Here is a 17594-nt window from a genome sequence, read left to right as displayed (position 1 = left end):
ATATTTGCCTTATGTGCTCTCGACTGTACTAACTATTGCCGTATCATTTTGCAACGGTTGATATATATATATATGTATATATATATGTTTTGGTACAGCCTACTGCAAACATTACATTACAGCACGTACTTCCTCTCATTGCGGTTATAAGTTATATTCAGGAAACCGGATGTCCGTGTTAGTAGACATTACATATCAGAAGTGACATTTCAGAGGATTTATTTATATGACACATCCTCAAAAAACAAAAACAAGAAAATACCAACATGTCAACACAATCGTGATAAAACCTCAAATTTAATCAAGCTAGAGCAAAATATGAACAAATAAAATTTACACGAATACTGAAAAAGCACAAGGAAAAAGTTGAGATGTTCCGGAAGAGTACGCCTGTTCTGCTGTATCGGCGACACCCGCCGTGTAAATTTTTGCCACTCTAGTAATGTCAAGTTCTCAAATGAGAGCAAAGTATACAACAACGGAACTAACAGGCAAACAAACAAAGAACATCAAACAGCTTCATATCGCGCAAAGAAACAATATTTCACAATGAGATCACTATGGTTAATAATGTTTATCTAACTGTATCATTTGAAACCCTTTAATATCAAATAAACTGCGACATGTTAACACCATAGGTTTGGGATGCCGGGATGTTGCTATCCAGAAATAGAAAATTAACAATAGGGAAATTGCAATCATACAGTTTGGTGTAAAGCTGTCCCTTTTTTATTCGTTATAGGAAGTAGAAAGTGAAACTAAAGGACTTTTAAAGGTCTTTATGACCTATTTAATAAGCTCTTTGGTAAATTTCACGCTTTTCCAATATTTTGGAAGATCGTACTTCTTTCCGAAAGCACATAATTAAAAAGCAAAGGAGTCTCATATTTGGGGTTGATTGACAAGTTGTGAGTTTTGTATTGAAGAAATTAAGCAGGGATGTCCTTTTTCAGCTTTGCTATTCCCTGACATTTTAGGCTGTATACCTGAGAACTGATGTCACTTGGCCAGTGTGTGTCGAAGAGGTGACACTGTGTAATATAATAGGCAAGTGTCTTTTGCAAAATGGTCAAAATCGCTGAAAGAGCGGTGATTCAATATTTGCAAAAGAAAGGTCTACCATATCCATACTAATGTGGAAGCAACACCAGGGAATGATGCTCTTTCATATGCTACAGTGAAACGGCTGATGGCGGAATTTAAGCGTGGCAAGCAAAGCTTTGGGAATGATACCCGTCGTGGAAGGCCCGTCACTTATGGACCCCCAGAAACTGTCAATAAATTCCACCATACTGTTATGGCTGAGTTGCGGAGGGAGGGATATACAACTAGTACAGTTGGTGTTTCACAGGAAAGATTTTGCAGTAAGAAAGCTCTCAGCCCGTTAAGTTTTTCTGTTTGTTGATTATCTACATATTATGCATCACTTCTTAGCCAGTTTAGATAAAATATTAAACCGGTGAGTTGTTCCACCAAGACAATGCCTCTGTTCACAAGTCTGTTATTGCCATGGTTGTTATCGACAATTGTGGCTTTGAATTGATTATTCACATGATCTTGTTCCATCAGACTATCATGTATATGAAAAACTGGAAAAGGCCATTTCCGGTACCCATTATCCAGATAATGACATCATACATGCAGTGGAGGACTTTCTGAATGTTCAAAAAAAAAAAAAAAAACATCGCTGGAAAAAGTTTATAGATGCTGATGGGGGTTATGTAACATAGGTAATGTCCGCCTTGTTTGGTTGGTTGACAGGTTTTTCGTCTCAGCCAATCCTCCAATATCTGGGTATCGTCTCAACGACAAACGTCAGTGTTCTGGCGATCTTAGGGGGCGATCTGCACCCCCTCAATGGGATGGAACCGTCTGAAGCGGTGATCGTTGGATTGCACTAGAAGACGGCTCAAGGGTCTAGTAGTGCCTTTTCCTACCTTTAGCAGTTGAAATGTATCCAGAAGCTGAAAGGAAGAGTTGAAGATTTGTTTTGTTGAGGTAATTTTGAATTCCGTCTAATGTCTTGAAATAATAAAAATAGTGTATGGTCTGACACTCTCCCTAGACTCCTGGACTATTTTTAAGAAAAGTCACAGGATGACCTTTAGCTACGGTACGGTGTGAGAAGTGTAGTATTCGTTTGTATGTTGGAAATTTTTGTTTAGAATACGGAAACTAATAGACAGTTATATATGCAGGGAGGTTGAAATGTTGGTACAAGCACTCCTTTTCTCTAATGTTCACTGCTGCTCTATGACCATTCATACGTTGTCTTAAATCACACCAAGCACTTAAGATACGAATCTATGTTCATTAGTTATAGATCAATTCATATCTAAAGTTAGAAATGTTACTTCCGTACCGTCAAGGAATCTTTCTATTGTGTTTTGTTGTCATCTAGTATTTACATAGAATAAAAGAGAATTCTTAGATCATCTGATCTGAACTGATTTGACCTTTGACACACGGGTTGAAAACGTCTTAGCAAAACCAAATATAACAAAGAAAAGTATATTTGTAGTAAGATCAAAAGGAAAAAATTATTGAAGTAAAAGTCACAAAATGTTGCTTCAAGAAAGTACGGTAGTGCTTATGTTTTTGAATAAATGAATAAATTTATGAATGTACATTTATTAGCATTGTCGTCACTACATTTGCATGGTCTTATGAATACCTAAGTAATCACTATAACCATGGTAACCGTGCATCATCCATCATTAGATAGGACACATCTATGTGGGCCTCTTGTCGATAGTGTGATACAGCTGGGACTTATCAGTGAACGACTTGAAAGGCAGCAGTCAATCTCTATTATTAGCTCTAAACTTAATGAATGAAACATAACAAGTTAAAGCTCTTTGAAATATGGAACCATAAAAATCCCTTATCATTCTATATTTAATATATACATAAGACCTGTATTAATCTTACAATGTAAATATTGATTAACCTTACATCGGTGTACGATAGATTACTGGAATCAATGTATATGTCTGCGAAGACAAGCGCATATTCATTCATAGAAACTGTAGAACAATACCTGCTTACTTTGAAGAGACGTTCAGGGAATTTTGTAGAAAATACAGGGCAAAGGGTGGTTTGTTCAAAGCATATAGTAAAATAATCAATGAGATCAATTCCGATTGATGACCGTACCATTTCCTGAGCAAGAGACTGGCACTGACCTTGGATGACGTCATTGTTTGACATCCTATCAATGTTAACTTAGCGGTTTGATTTGATGATATCTCGGTAATGTGATTATAAAACACATCCAGTGAAATCAGTTGACAGATAAAAAGACCGGGAATCTCGTTTGTAATCGGTACATGCCAGTTATTCAATCGACCAATAGGCTATATGGCAAATGACACGAAGACATAACACAAGCAAAGGGATATAGGCAAGAAGGCTCTATCAATGTATTGCTTTCCTTTCTGCGCTCACGTGACATACTTACATCATCATCAGAACAAATAATAACGTACAATTGTTGATCACTTTTATCATACCTATTGATGTTTTATCAAAATAAAACATGATATATTCATATTGTTTGGAAGTTTTTTTCAGGAAACAACAGAAGGATCTGAATTTGTTTTATAGCATTGCACACACGTGGTTACGTTGTTCATTCTTACCAAAGTATCAGAACCGAGTATCTGATCGAGTAATTCAGAGAGGTTAGGTCAATTGTTAACTCCACATAGATGTCTGAAGGAAATAGAAATAACACAAACACACTCAAGACCAGAAATAACATATGTGGAATTATCTTAACAACGATAACCAAAAGATCATGACGTCAAAAACAAACGCCTTCTTGGCTTGATATGCAAATGTTCGTCATGTTGAAGTTATTGTAATTTAGCCAATCAAAAGTCATTTTACATCTCAACTGAATTAGTGTGGTATTTTGTATTTAGAACCAAAAATGGAAAGCACAAGAAAGCTAAAAATTCCTCAAAATTGGATATCAATTTCTAGGAATTAATTAGTCACCAAACGCGTACTTATACATCTATATCTATTTTGAAAATGAATTGAGAAATAATCAATGATATTATTTTTTGATACAAATAATTATTTAAATATACTTTGAAATATTTTAGTTAATGCGAAAATTGCATCATATTTGTATAATGATAGAATTTCCTCAACTCGGAATATAATGTAAAATAAACAGTCTGATACACTGAAATCGATCTGAATCATCAACAAAACGAACCACTAAAATTTAACAAAAAATGGATAAATCACGTAAACGATGCAGGTCAAATGTTGGTAGATTCAAGCGGATGGACCTTTCTTACATCATTTTGCATGTTCTATGATTCGTTTTGTCGAAATCTTGCGAGAATATTATCGACTTAACAGCAGAAACGAACTCGCTAGAATGCTGTTTCCAAAAGGCGTGATGCCGGTTCAGATTCATAACGCATCAACTTTACAAATAGTCCATCTTACAAAACCAATGTTCAAATTTAGCTGACGACTTGTTTGGGGGGAGATCTGATTTTTTTTCTTCACATCATGGTAACGCATACGCTTTCCGAATATAGAAAGTATAGAAACCAATGATTAGATTTATCAGTCATCTTGAAGTAAGTTTTTGTTCACCTTTAGGCTTGTGTTTAATAGTCGACAAATCGTCATTATACTATTAACGTTATTAACTCCCCTTATATTGAAACCATAAGATTACGTCACAATATAGGTTACTACGTAACGCAATTCAAACGCATGAAGATGGCCACAAGGCCGTAAAAAACGTTATCGGCGTTATCGGCGATTTCATACGATTTTATTTGCCATGTTATTGTTTTGATTATATATATATATATAGAAAACCAAAACATTAACATGGCAAATAAAATCAACTATGAACAACAAGCTTAAGATTAGAAACGATAAAACTGAAGCTAATAGTATTTCTAGATAAACATTTACTTCCCTGGATCTTTCAAACGTTGATACCCTATAATAGTTTCTCCATTGTGATTTTCCCGGGCAGGAAATGTACAAATGTCAAAACATAAAATTCACATGTTGAGGGATTGAGGGATACGCAACAAGACATTCAAGCCACGTCTGTGTCGGGTAATACGTTACAAAAGCATAAATTGATGAAGCGTTATAGAATACGAAAGGATAACACAATGTCACATATCATGACACACTCGACTTGAGGGTAGTTTTTTCTGTGACGTCCTTTGTACACTATAAGAAACATTGACCTATGTGCACTCACATCTCGAAAGATACTTCTTACCTTGAGTTTGGTTTTAAACAATACAGATTTTGTGTGCATGTTGGAATTATGCAGTCTTTCTCTGCAATCCGAACTTTCAATGATACAGATACAAAGCTTCATATCTGATAGATGAGTATGGTAAATCGGCTTTTAGATATAGGAAAATTGTCAGAAATTAACCTTATCTATATCGGTACCTTGACAACCGATCCTGGTCAACATTGTTATTGCAAAAACAACAGTGAATGTTGACTGTGTATGGTAAACAAAATATTCATTTTCATACCAATTTAAATGAAATGAGAACCAAGCAAAAAGGCGATTACAGATTATATCCGACTTGTCGGCAATTTTAATCAAATCTTTGGACGACGTAAACATGACAAAATTGCAAGAAATTATCCTTTACAGGGAGAATTAATCAGCATGGACCTGATGTAATCTTAACCCAACTGGTTTTTCATGATATTGGATGTAAATAAACAAGGACGAATGCGCTCCTAATAACACCATGTTATGTTGTCAGTGCATGAACCTTATTTACAGTAGGATAAATAGGACATAATTGAAATTCATCAACATTAATGATAAGTCCGATGCTGTGAATGATCGCCAATCTTCGCTTAGGAAGTCACATCAGTCTTGTTTTTCAATGAGTCAATGATCCGTATAGGTACCTGTAACATTAAACCAATGAGAGAAATGTAGATAGCACGATAATCACACATTCCTGGTGATATTTATAATTTCAAATTTCAATTGCAAAATATGCTGAACCAAAATCCCTCTTGTATATTCGCGTTCTCTGAAATCAGTCTGAATTTCACTTCAGTATATCCTTTTATGCAGTCAATTTCTGTCTAGGATGGTGTTCTGTAACAAAAAATGAAAGATTCCCTTTGCAGCTACACCAATTGACCCATTTTATTAAGTTTGATACATTGTTAATTTAAGTCTTATTATAAAATCTGTTTTATTTATCTGAGAATCATAACACTGGAGTACGCCTTTTTTCTTATTGGTTCAATTTTCCTACTAGGCCCCGGTAGGTCAATGAAAACTAGATTGAAGACGAAACGAACGCGCTAAAAATTTTCAAAGATCAATAATAAAGAATGTCTCTAATTTTATTTGATTCACATTCGAAAATTTTCACTAACGACTGGTTACCTCTGTCCAACTTTTAAACACACGGGACCAAGAATATTCCCGAAACCGTTCTCATGCTCAAATATGAATTTTGTGCTCAAGTCTTGTATCTTGTTTTAGTTAGAAATGAATAAGAAATACTGATTTTGTCAAAGATTTGAAAATATTTTGAAAGGGCTCAAGCCAAATGCTATATTCAATGTTGATATTTGACATTTGTATTATTGGATATGATTTAGATGAATTATGTTTTCTTATATTAAGTTGAGTTCCTGAGTACAAAATCTATGCTTGAGCATGAGAACGGTTTCATGAATACGGGCCCAGGTGAATATACATCATATTGACCGAAATTAAACGTCCTTAATTTAATGTTACATACCGAATATGTACCAGTAACTTGATGGTTGCCTGTATGAATATAACAATCAACAATTAGGTCTATTTTCGCAACAGCTTATCAAACCCCTTCATTAAATAAAATACCTTATATACAATAATACACACCATTCTCTAAGATGTAACTGTCACATTTTTCAACAGAACAATCCATCGTCGTTTCTCCACTATGGAAAATGGATTATTGATAATTGATTTATCATATCACGTATTGAAACCTTGGCGACGAAAACATTTTATCTGGTAACACATATTTTACAATGTTATCAAGAGGTAACACAGGTATTAACAAATAGAACTTTCTCTATCAGAAGGAATCGATTGCTCAATAAGGGAAAAGAAATGAAGAAATATCTACACAGAAAATGTGAAAACAGGATTTTGACTCACATACAGAACGTTTGGTGATACTATGTATAATTTTAAAAACAAAAACGTGACACAACAACTGGTTTTGGCTCGTGGTAAACATTTAGAAATGACAGCCTCACTGGTACTCCTGCTATAAAGTGTAGGTGTAAGCTTTTACATTGAATTCAACATTTTATAGGTGCGTTAGCCTTCCTGTGGTTTCTAGACAAAAGACCATCCATTACAGACACCTCACCCTAGGGTTTCACCTTACCCATATCAAGATTTGTCAGATTCTTTCAACACCTGGTCAGTTTCTTTCATTCTTTAATGGTTTATTGGCTAATCGCTTCCCTTACTTATCTGTACCAATCTCCATTGAAGATGATGTTGTTTCACTGTTTAAAAAGCCTGTTCTACCTAATGTCTCTTCTACAAACAAGTTTGATTATTGCTGTCGTCAATGTATCAATTAAACCTATTAAGATGTATCTATTTTAGTGACTGAAAAAGGACGTTATCGATTTCACCTGTAGCAGGACATCCGGCTTATACAATGTGAACGTCTGAATCAGTATCTGTAATATCTTTATATAGATTATATTACTTATATATTGAAATGAAGCACTTCTATCTAAATTATCAAACTTCAATACTATAATCAAGTAGCAGTTTCTAAATATAAGCTGTTGATCATAACACAACGATATATTTCTAGAAGTTTTTATTCAGTTATGTTTTAAATCAAATCATTAAAGTATATAATATACTTTCTTATATCTGTTTAACAGCTATTTGTGAATACATGTTTGAGAATTGCTAGTCGATAATGATTTTAATTGATTAATTCCCTAAACATCTTTAGATCATATAATCTCTTATACAAATATTATTGTTTTCATTCTTCACATGTCTGTTGTTCTTATTGAAGTTTTTTATAATCTACAGTACAAAAACAAGGTCAACTGTAATATACAGGTATGGACTTCAGAGATTACACCGGCAAAAATCACATTTAGTTGTATGCACTGTCCATTACATATTGGGGGCGATAGCTCCATCACCTGTAACCATGTCCAATGCACAAATACTTTACATGTAGTCTAAACCTCGTCTAAACTTAGTCTTAATATTGTGCACTACAAGTACACTTGGTGTAAAGTTTAGTCTATACTCAACTGTAACAAATGCTGTCTCCATAGTGTATTTATCATCAATATCGATGCGATCTAAGTGACAAAACAAATAATCATGCAGTTTCAATGGATGTCGTCTTATTCGTCTGTCGCCCAAGTGGCATTCATATCGACTATGATAACAATCTGACGACCATTCAATGGTAGTATGACCGTTAAGAATATACACATGTAATTTACGGTCTTTCAAAATTATCATCCATATGAAAATTACAAAATTTATTAATTTATAGGGTAAGTGAACTTTCCCATCTAGAATTTGAAATGTCTTTCGATCACTTTGAATTCCATTTATTAGTCTTCAAACTTTAGGCCTTAAGCATAACTGATTTGTCATAGAAGGGCGAACCAGCTGTATGTTATGTTTATTTTGGTGGCATTATCATGAAGATGTACTATTTTGGCAAATGGCCAAACAGTGTTAGTATAGCATAAGGTGTTTCCGTGCAGTTTCGTCATAGGTTACAGTACCACCAAATATAATATAATGCATGTGTTTGTAATTAACGTAATCGTAGATAATGTAGCAATGCCGAAGACGGATCCTTCATGTTGCATCTTGTTTATGGATGACATACAATGTATTTTTTACACATTTCAAAGAAAGTACGTCAAAGTGTATTTAACTAGTAAATCTACATCAGTTGTGCGGGAAGGCTTACATGAACATATAACAATTTCCTAAACAGCGCTCTCAATACTTGTGTCACAGGGCAAATAGGAGTTAATGTCTTTAAACGTCCTGTTTAATTTGTATTCGTTACTGTCCGTGCATTTACGTGTATGTCCTTATTTGGTGTGTTACCTATTAGGTATTGTCAGTGTCTGTCCTTATATGGTGTTGTCTTGAGACGTGAACGTGTCCAGGTGTGACAGCTGAGGAAGTCGTGCGAGCGTGTGTAGGATAATAAAACTAGGGATACCCCTGGGTGCTGGGCAGAATCACAGATTAGCCACGTCGCTCTGGACGTCCTCGGGAGTCCAGGCGCCACATATAGCTACGGATGTAAAGTATTGACACGACCCAACCGTCGGTGATGTGAGATGGTTTCATTCCTAAACCAGGGGTACCAATAAAAACGTTGAACACGCATCAAATCCTAGTTGATGATGGTGTGGCACTTTCACCAACATCGCATACATGGCGGGCGTCTTTAATGATGAGGGTGTCCCATAAAATGGGTTCACGTGTAAATAGAACGCTTAGTAATATATTGCAAAAGAGACACCGATCATTTATCATCTGAACTTTCGACAAATTAACGGACAAAAGGAGGGTTTGGATGTGATGGTTTAAATCTGATGTTTATATACACTTGTCATATGTTAGGGAAATGAATCAATATAACATTCAAAACATATTTATATATATTTAAAATGTATTCTTTGTAATCAGTAACATTTTGTAGCGCAACCGAATGGTGTGAAATACAAATACATACTGTAAAATCTAAAATAATAAAGAAAACTCTGATCGATAAAATTGGCCCTTTAGAATTACTAGAATAAGAAAGATTACCTTTTAATATCACCCTGTGACATAATGACTGCGGCAAGATAAAAATAGATTTTATTTCGTATAGAGATAATTAACTGTCCCGTGGCTGCACGTAGGTTGCGTGTCTGATGCGCAATAATCAGTGTGTACCGAATAGTATGATCACTACATCATTATAATGTTAATTTTCTTGTATCTAACTCGCTGAGGGACTTTGATAATCAATATACTAATTAGCCAAATGTTTGTTCCCATAACGATAGTTTCCATATCAGATTGTCTTTTATGAACTTAACACCAATTTATCAAGCAACAACATTTGATTGATCTTATTCACGCCATCACACACATAATTTTAATTGGTTTGTAGTCTTAAGGGTTGCTATAAACAAATTGATGAATATCAAATGAAGCTCAGAGCGAAATTTAATATCTCTTTTTACAGACGTCCTACGGGTCAATTGAATGACCAAAGTTACCTATAGAAGTGTCTGCTCTTACTTATCGCAGTGCATAATGAAATCTGTTTTCACGCTTTATACTGTTACATGTAGTACGGTTTGTTGTACAGCAAGATAAAACTCATGTCCCCTCTTCAATACAATAACCTGTCTATGGAATATCTTAACTACACGATAGGGCAAAAGATTTTGGCAATGCTTAAGTAAAAGTGCATAGTGACCTACATTCAGACTATGCTTGTCCGTCATAAAAACCACAATACAATACCGATATAAACAATTTTGTATTTTAGTTTTTTTTCCCTTTAATTTCTTCATCTCTTATTAAGAACTTAAAGCACAGGATTATTTCAAAATACCAGCATAACTGCTGACAGACTGATTTGTGATTGGCTGACACAGGTCGTCAACATCACCACTTGATTCGGTTGTAGACAGACTGATTTGTGATTGGCTGGTACAGATCGCCAATAGGATCACTTGATTCTAGCTATTACAAAAGATAAATGTACGAAATTGCAAAGGCAGAAGTAAAAATTAAAAAGCTTAAGTTACATGTTGGTCTCTTCAAAACTACCATATCTTATTTTTTTATTAAGTTCTTTTGACGTGGTTTAAAAGAATGACTAGGATTTTTTCTGTTTTGGAAGGGAAATAAACTATTTTTATATTAGTTAAGTAATTTTTGACATAGTATAAAAGAATGATGAGGTAATTTAATTTCTGTTTTGACGAGTAAGTTGATGTGATCATCGCCGGATCTACTCTTAGAATTTGTTATTCTTAGCTTACCTAGCCCGAATGTGAGCTTGTGACTTCGTGTGTTGTACGGCTTTTTACTAAATGTCGTTACTAGTCAGGAACGTGGTTAGAATCGTCCTTGGGGAAGGGAAACCAAGTGTATATAAATGGTAGTTCTCGGTCTTAGGGACCTGAGTGGCGAAGCCCAAAAGGGAAAGTTGTTTAAAATTCTTCTGTAAGAATGGTGTATCCTTGTGTGAAGAAATAAATGTAAAAACAGTGGGTCTCAGTCCTGGACAGAGTTCAAAGGTGAATTAGAGCAAATCCTTTAAAATCCTTCTCTCCTACAGGAATGTTTACATTCTGTCCCAGTTTGGTCTAAAGCATCCTTGGGTGAAGAGGAATCAATTGTGTATAAATGGTTGGTGTCGGTACCCTGGGACGGGATTGGTGGGTACCGATCGGTGATTTTGAAATTCATATGCTGTATAAATGACACCATCTCCAAATTTTTTTTTTTTATATAATTTTTTATTTTTCAAAGATTTTTCAAAACATAAATGTTTCACTTGCAGCCTTTCAAAGCCACACATGCCCTCCCACACCAATACACAGACACGCCATACAATTTAAGGGCCTAACATCATTTTCACTCTAAATTGTACATAACATATCATTATCATTCGCAAAGAATTACATGTATCAAACAAGCACCAATCCTCATCATCATCATCAAACATCAATCATCATAATCATCATCATCAAACATCCAGACTATTAACCAACAGAAAATATAGGTGGCTACGGAATTTGGCCCAGCCCATACCTTCTATGGGATGAGTACACACACACACACTCACACACCCTCTCTCACACGTATATACACACACATCCTCACAAGATCATACACACATTACATATGACAGATGGGAAAGGGTGAGGCGGAGGGGAAGGAAAGAAGGGGCAATGGATTGAAGAGGGAGAAGAGAGAAAGAAACAAGCTGGAGGGCTTTATCAGATACTGTCTATTTTAACATTTACAGTTAATATATAGGTCAAAATGAGGAAAATGAAATAATGGTTGAAATTGTGGTGATGTCAAGGTCAATGGAGAAAGTAGCTCAAGATATAATTTATAAGTCCAAAACAGGTTTCCATTTTTTCCAGTTGTTTTCAAAATTCCTTTTTATGTGACAATTTTTAGAGGAAACAATATATTTTTGTACTCGGAAGTGATCTTTTATTGTATTTATGAGACCATTTAAACTTAGAGTTTTGTGCAGACATCTTGTCTTGTATATATATTGTTTAATAATAATCAAAATTTCATTATCTACTACATTAGCCGTAGGAGAAAGAATACCAAAGAGATAAGTTTCTTTGTTCATCCAAAATGGAATAAAGAAAAGGTTGATTAACGATTCAAATCTCTCTAACAGTGTCTGCACCTCGACACACTCCCACAAACAGTGTATAATTGTCTCCCTTTCCATATTACACAAATTACACAAAGGACTAGGACTTAAATTAATTTTGAAAAGAAAAGAATTTGTGACCAATATACGATGAATAATTCTTGCTTGGAACCACTGAAGTTTTGAGTTTTTAGTGATAGTAAATGGGATTCTTAGAATATTTTTCCTCTTCTGTTCATCAAAATCAAACTCTATCCCCCATTTTTGAATTCCAGTTGGTATTGGTGGTCGTTTAATTAAACAAATATAAAAATCCTTTGAACCTTTTTTACTTTTGAAAAATATTTCATAAAAAAGTGGTATGAAAGGTTGTTGAATCTGTACAACCTGAAGTGCATTCTTCCGTAGAAATTTCTTCATAGATGTAATTAGACCAAAGTACTGCAGATAGTTGGCGTTGATTGTTGGGAAAAGATTATCAAACTCATTAAAAGAATAAAATGTCATGTCTTCATAATTCTTTACAAGGTCATTTATGGTATGTATACCTGCATTAAACCATCTTGGATAAAAAACACATTTATTCCCCACCTGAATGTCTTTATTATACCACAAAGGACTTTTTAAGACAGATGTGATATAACATTGTCTAAAAAGTTCCGAGTTAGTAAGTTTAATCATACTTTTAAATACATCTTTCCAGAATGGATTTCTACAATTTAGGCAACAAGAATTAACATATTCTATCCCACAATTTAACATTTTTTTCTCATCTATAATAGAATTCAATAATATTTTCCATTTCCCTGATGAGTGAAATATTCTTCTGATCCAGCCAAGTTTGAGAGAATCTATGAAAGCTACAATATCTATCATTTTTAATCCCCCGTCTATGTAGTTCTGAATGACCACGTCTTTTTTTATCTTGTGTTGTTTGCCATTCCAGAGGAAATCAAATAAAATAGAGCTCAATTTACCAAGAAAACTGTTGGAAGGATTTGGTAGGGTAATAAATAAATAATTGAACTGGGAAATTAATAAAGATTTTATTATACTGATTCTACCTAAAGGAGTAAGCCTTCGTCTTTCCCACACATTAATAAGAGCCTTTAATTTAACAAGTTTCTTATCGTAATTCATTCCAGGAATTTCACTAAGGTTAACACAAAATTCAATTCCCAAAAAAGTAAACTTATTCTTACCCCAAATTAGATTTAACTCTGGAAGAAAAGCTTCCTCACTATATTTCTTACTTCCTATCCAAATAACCTGTGTCTTACTGGTGTTGATATTTAACCCTGATATCTTAGCAAAAGTATTCAGCTCATTAATAGATTCTTTTAGTGATTTTTCAGTTCCATCCAGAATCAGACCTGTATCATCAGCATATTGCACATTTAAAATAGACACATTATTAATTTGTATACCCTGGATATTTTCATTATTTCTAATTCTTGCAGCTAGAACTTCAACACTTAGTATAAAAATATATGGGGCAACTGGGTCGCCTTGACGACAACCACGCTGAATGTTAATTGGTCTAGAAATGTTACCCCCCTGATTAACCACTGAATAAACATTAGTATGCAGAATTTTTACCCACTTCCTAATATCCACTCCAAAGTTAAAGTAACGAAGAACATTATCAATAAAATCCCAAGAAACTGAGTCAAAAGCTTTTTCAAAGTCGACCATTAGTAACATTCCTGGAATATTCAAATCTTCTGCATAACGCATTACATCATAAATAGTACGGATGTTTTCCCCAATATAACGCCCAGATAAGAATCCCGTCTGATCTTCATGAATAAGTTTTCCTAAAACTGATTTTAACCTATATGAAATTACTCCAGATGCTATTTTATATGTAATGTTCAAGAGAGAGATTGGTCTCCAATTTTTTAAAAAATGACGGGGCTTATCTCCCTTAGGTAAGCAAGTTATAACACCTTGTCTCTGAGTAATTGAGAGAAGGCCCACTGAAAAACTATAATTAATCGAACGAATCACAAAAATACCTATGAAATTCCAAAAAGTTTTAAAAAATTCTGAAGTAAAGCCATCTGAACCCGGACTCTTATTGTTTTTCATATCTTTCAATACCTTTCCTGCCTCCTCAAATGTTATAATACCTTCTAAATTATTGGACTCAGCATCAGTTAACTTAGGGACACTGCAGTCATGGAGATGATGATCCAAATCAATTGGGGTAACTTCTTTATGTTTGTATAAGTTTTCGTAAAATAGTTTAACTTCTTTTAAAATATCATCTTGATTGGTAATTATGTCCCCATTATCTTTCTGAATTTTTGGAATAATTTTAGAAGTAAAGTTTCTGTTTTCAAGATTTAAAAAATACGAAGTTGGTTTCTCCCCTTCCTCCACCCATTTGGCCCTTGACCTAATAATACTGCCCTTTATTTTTTTTGACCGTATTGCTTCAAGTTCTCTTTTTTTAACATCTAATTCTTCCTGGTCAGTGTCTATATTAGCTTCCATAATTTCGATAGATTTCTTTAGGTTTTCTTCTTCAAGGTTCTGTTGTTTCTTTCTATGAGATGCATATGATATTGACTTGCCTCTTATTTCCATTAGCAATGTCTCCAAAAACAATTGATCATTAATTAAGAATTGAATTTCTGTATTAGGTAAAAGCGAAACAGAGTTAAGATTATATACAGGTAGGCAATATTGTAATTTTATGTCATCTATACATTTTTTAACCATGTCTAAATAATCTAGTTCAAATAATAATGAGTTATTAAACTTCCAGAGACCTCTTCCTCTTTTAAATTCATTTAATTTTAACGCTATTACTGTAGCCGAATGGTCAGATCTATAACTTGGTTCTATGAAAGATTTTCTTGTACTGGATAATAAACTGTCTGAAGTGAGAAAAAAGTCTAGTCTGGCCTGCTTAATAGGATTTTTTCTTCGCCAAGTATATCTCTTAATATCTGGATGAAGTTCTCTAAAAATGTCTATAAGATTGTATGTCTCACTGATTTCTAACACCTTCTCCCTAGCAGATGCATTGTTGATGTTTCTATATGAGTTATCATAATCAAGCTCAGGGTTAATCACGAGGTTAAAATCGCCACAGACTATTATATTTTCATTTCCAAAGCTGTCAATAGTTTCCGAAATCTGAGTATAAAAAATTGGATTATCCTGATTAGGCCCATAAATGGTTATAAGTGTCAATCTACTACCCTCAATATCAATATCAATCCTTAAAAAATTTCCATCTAAATCACGTTTTTCTCTATAAACTTTACTTTCAAAATTATTATTGTATTTATGAAGAGTTTTATTTGGATAATGAAAAGGAAACGCAGATGTTTCACTATCCTTATGGTGTTGTACATTTCCCGAGGGCAGATTGATTAATGCAATTATGTTCATAGAAACATACCATAGTGTAATTTGTTTGTTATTACGAGAGGTAACTTCCTTACAACAACTAGAGTCAAAATAGGTAAGTTGTCACGATGAACTACATGAGCACAGGAAGAAAAACTAACACAGGAAGGAAAGCAATATATCACGATTCCAAATGCGGACGGCAGATATATGTTCCCTTAGTAGAAGACACGGAAGAAAATCATTTATTTAAGTTGTCTCATGAAGTGGAATGCATCAGACTCTAATTCTGGTATCACCGATAAAAAGATGTCATCAGATAAACTATCCACGATCTGCAAGGAGTTGGCTTTTTAAGAGATGCAGTAAGATACCGTGGTGTATTATTTCTCTTTCATCTAAACGGTGAAATCGTTTATGTTTAAGGATGATGCCATATTTTTATATCTGTTGCTGATCCCTAACACTATACAATGTCAGGAATTATAGATCTCCAAGAAACTAATACTAAGTGAAACTCCATCTTCAGAATTTTGAATCGTCACCGATTGAATTGTTCTCAATTTACCAGTTAATTTCCCAATCGAAACTAGCCCATTTTTCATATTGAATATATTCTTTAAACCCATCGTATCTTTAAAAAAATCAGTCATTTCGAAGATGAATTTGTTACGAAATATGAATATATGCTAATGTTATAGATCGATATGAATATGACAGATAAAATCAAAACTCCGAAAGGCTATCCCAATTTTTTTTTCAATGAAGGTGAACAATCAGAAAGCATTACATCTATATCTACATATGCTACAAATGGCAAATATATTCCATATACGTATATAGTTTTTTTAAATGACTATTTTGTCTTCCGGATGTCATTCGATTGCTTTTTTTAATGGGTCGATTCCATTTTTGAAAATAGTGGAACATAGAAGCACTTGAAAATAAAACTCTTTCTAGGACATTAACTTTTACTTGGGAACACCATTTTCAGATCGAACAAACTATATATCCAGATCTTCAACACTGCAACCACATAATGTCTACCGTTAAGGGTCATATGCTATGTGAAATGCCTCATTGCACGTCTCAGAAACTGTTACTATAAATTACCTTGACCTTGTCATTTTCAATTCAACTCCTTTGTTGACAGGGTGATACATAGGGGAATGGTTAGGCATAACATTATCCAATTCATGGATAAAGGGATGATACACGTTTGGATAAATAAGAAGTTGCGAGAAATCGAAACTCTCAACAATCGGAAGGACAGTTGCACGCGCTTTGAGCCTCTTCTGCATTATGTACTAAAAGACAATTCAATAAACCTAGGCTAAAATATATATTTACACGAAGGCTGCTAAAAAGTACAAGAAAAATAAGACCAGATGTTTCCGAAGAGACAAACTAATGAGCATCACATACTTCTATATCCACAAAGCTTGAAATATAGCACCAAAATACAGTTCGTCATTCCTTCCTTTGCAGCTCCAAATATAGGAGTTCATGCTGTTTTTTATGTGATTAAATTTTACTCACTTAGCGGGCCAATCGGAAACTGGCGCTGTCGATATAAGATACTGTCATTGTAGGCTACGTGGTTTAAAATTACTTTTGCCACCGCTTTGTTTCGTATGTTGCAGGTTGAAACTCAAATCCAATCTCTACAATGAATACGTTACCACGGCTAGCTGCATTCGTGGGACGCATAGTCATGTAGCGTTATAAACAGTAATTTACTGCAAATTTGTGCCTGAAAACACTTAA

The sequence above is a fragment of the Ylistrum balloti genome, unplaced genomic scaffold (genome assembly GCF_031769215.1).
Source record: "Ylistrum balloti isolate Yb309-2 unplaced genomic scaffold, AGI_CSIRO_Ybal_v1 Utg370230, whole genome shotgun sequence".
NCBI classification, from domain to species: domain Eukaryota; kingdom Metazoa; phylum Mollusca; class Bivalvia; order Pectinida; family Pectinidae; genus Ylistrum; species Ylistrum balloti.
This window is presented reverse-complemented; position numbering follows the sequence as displayed.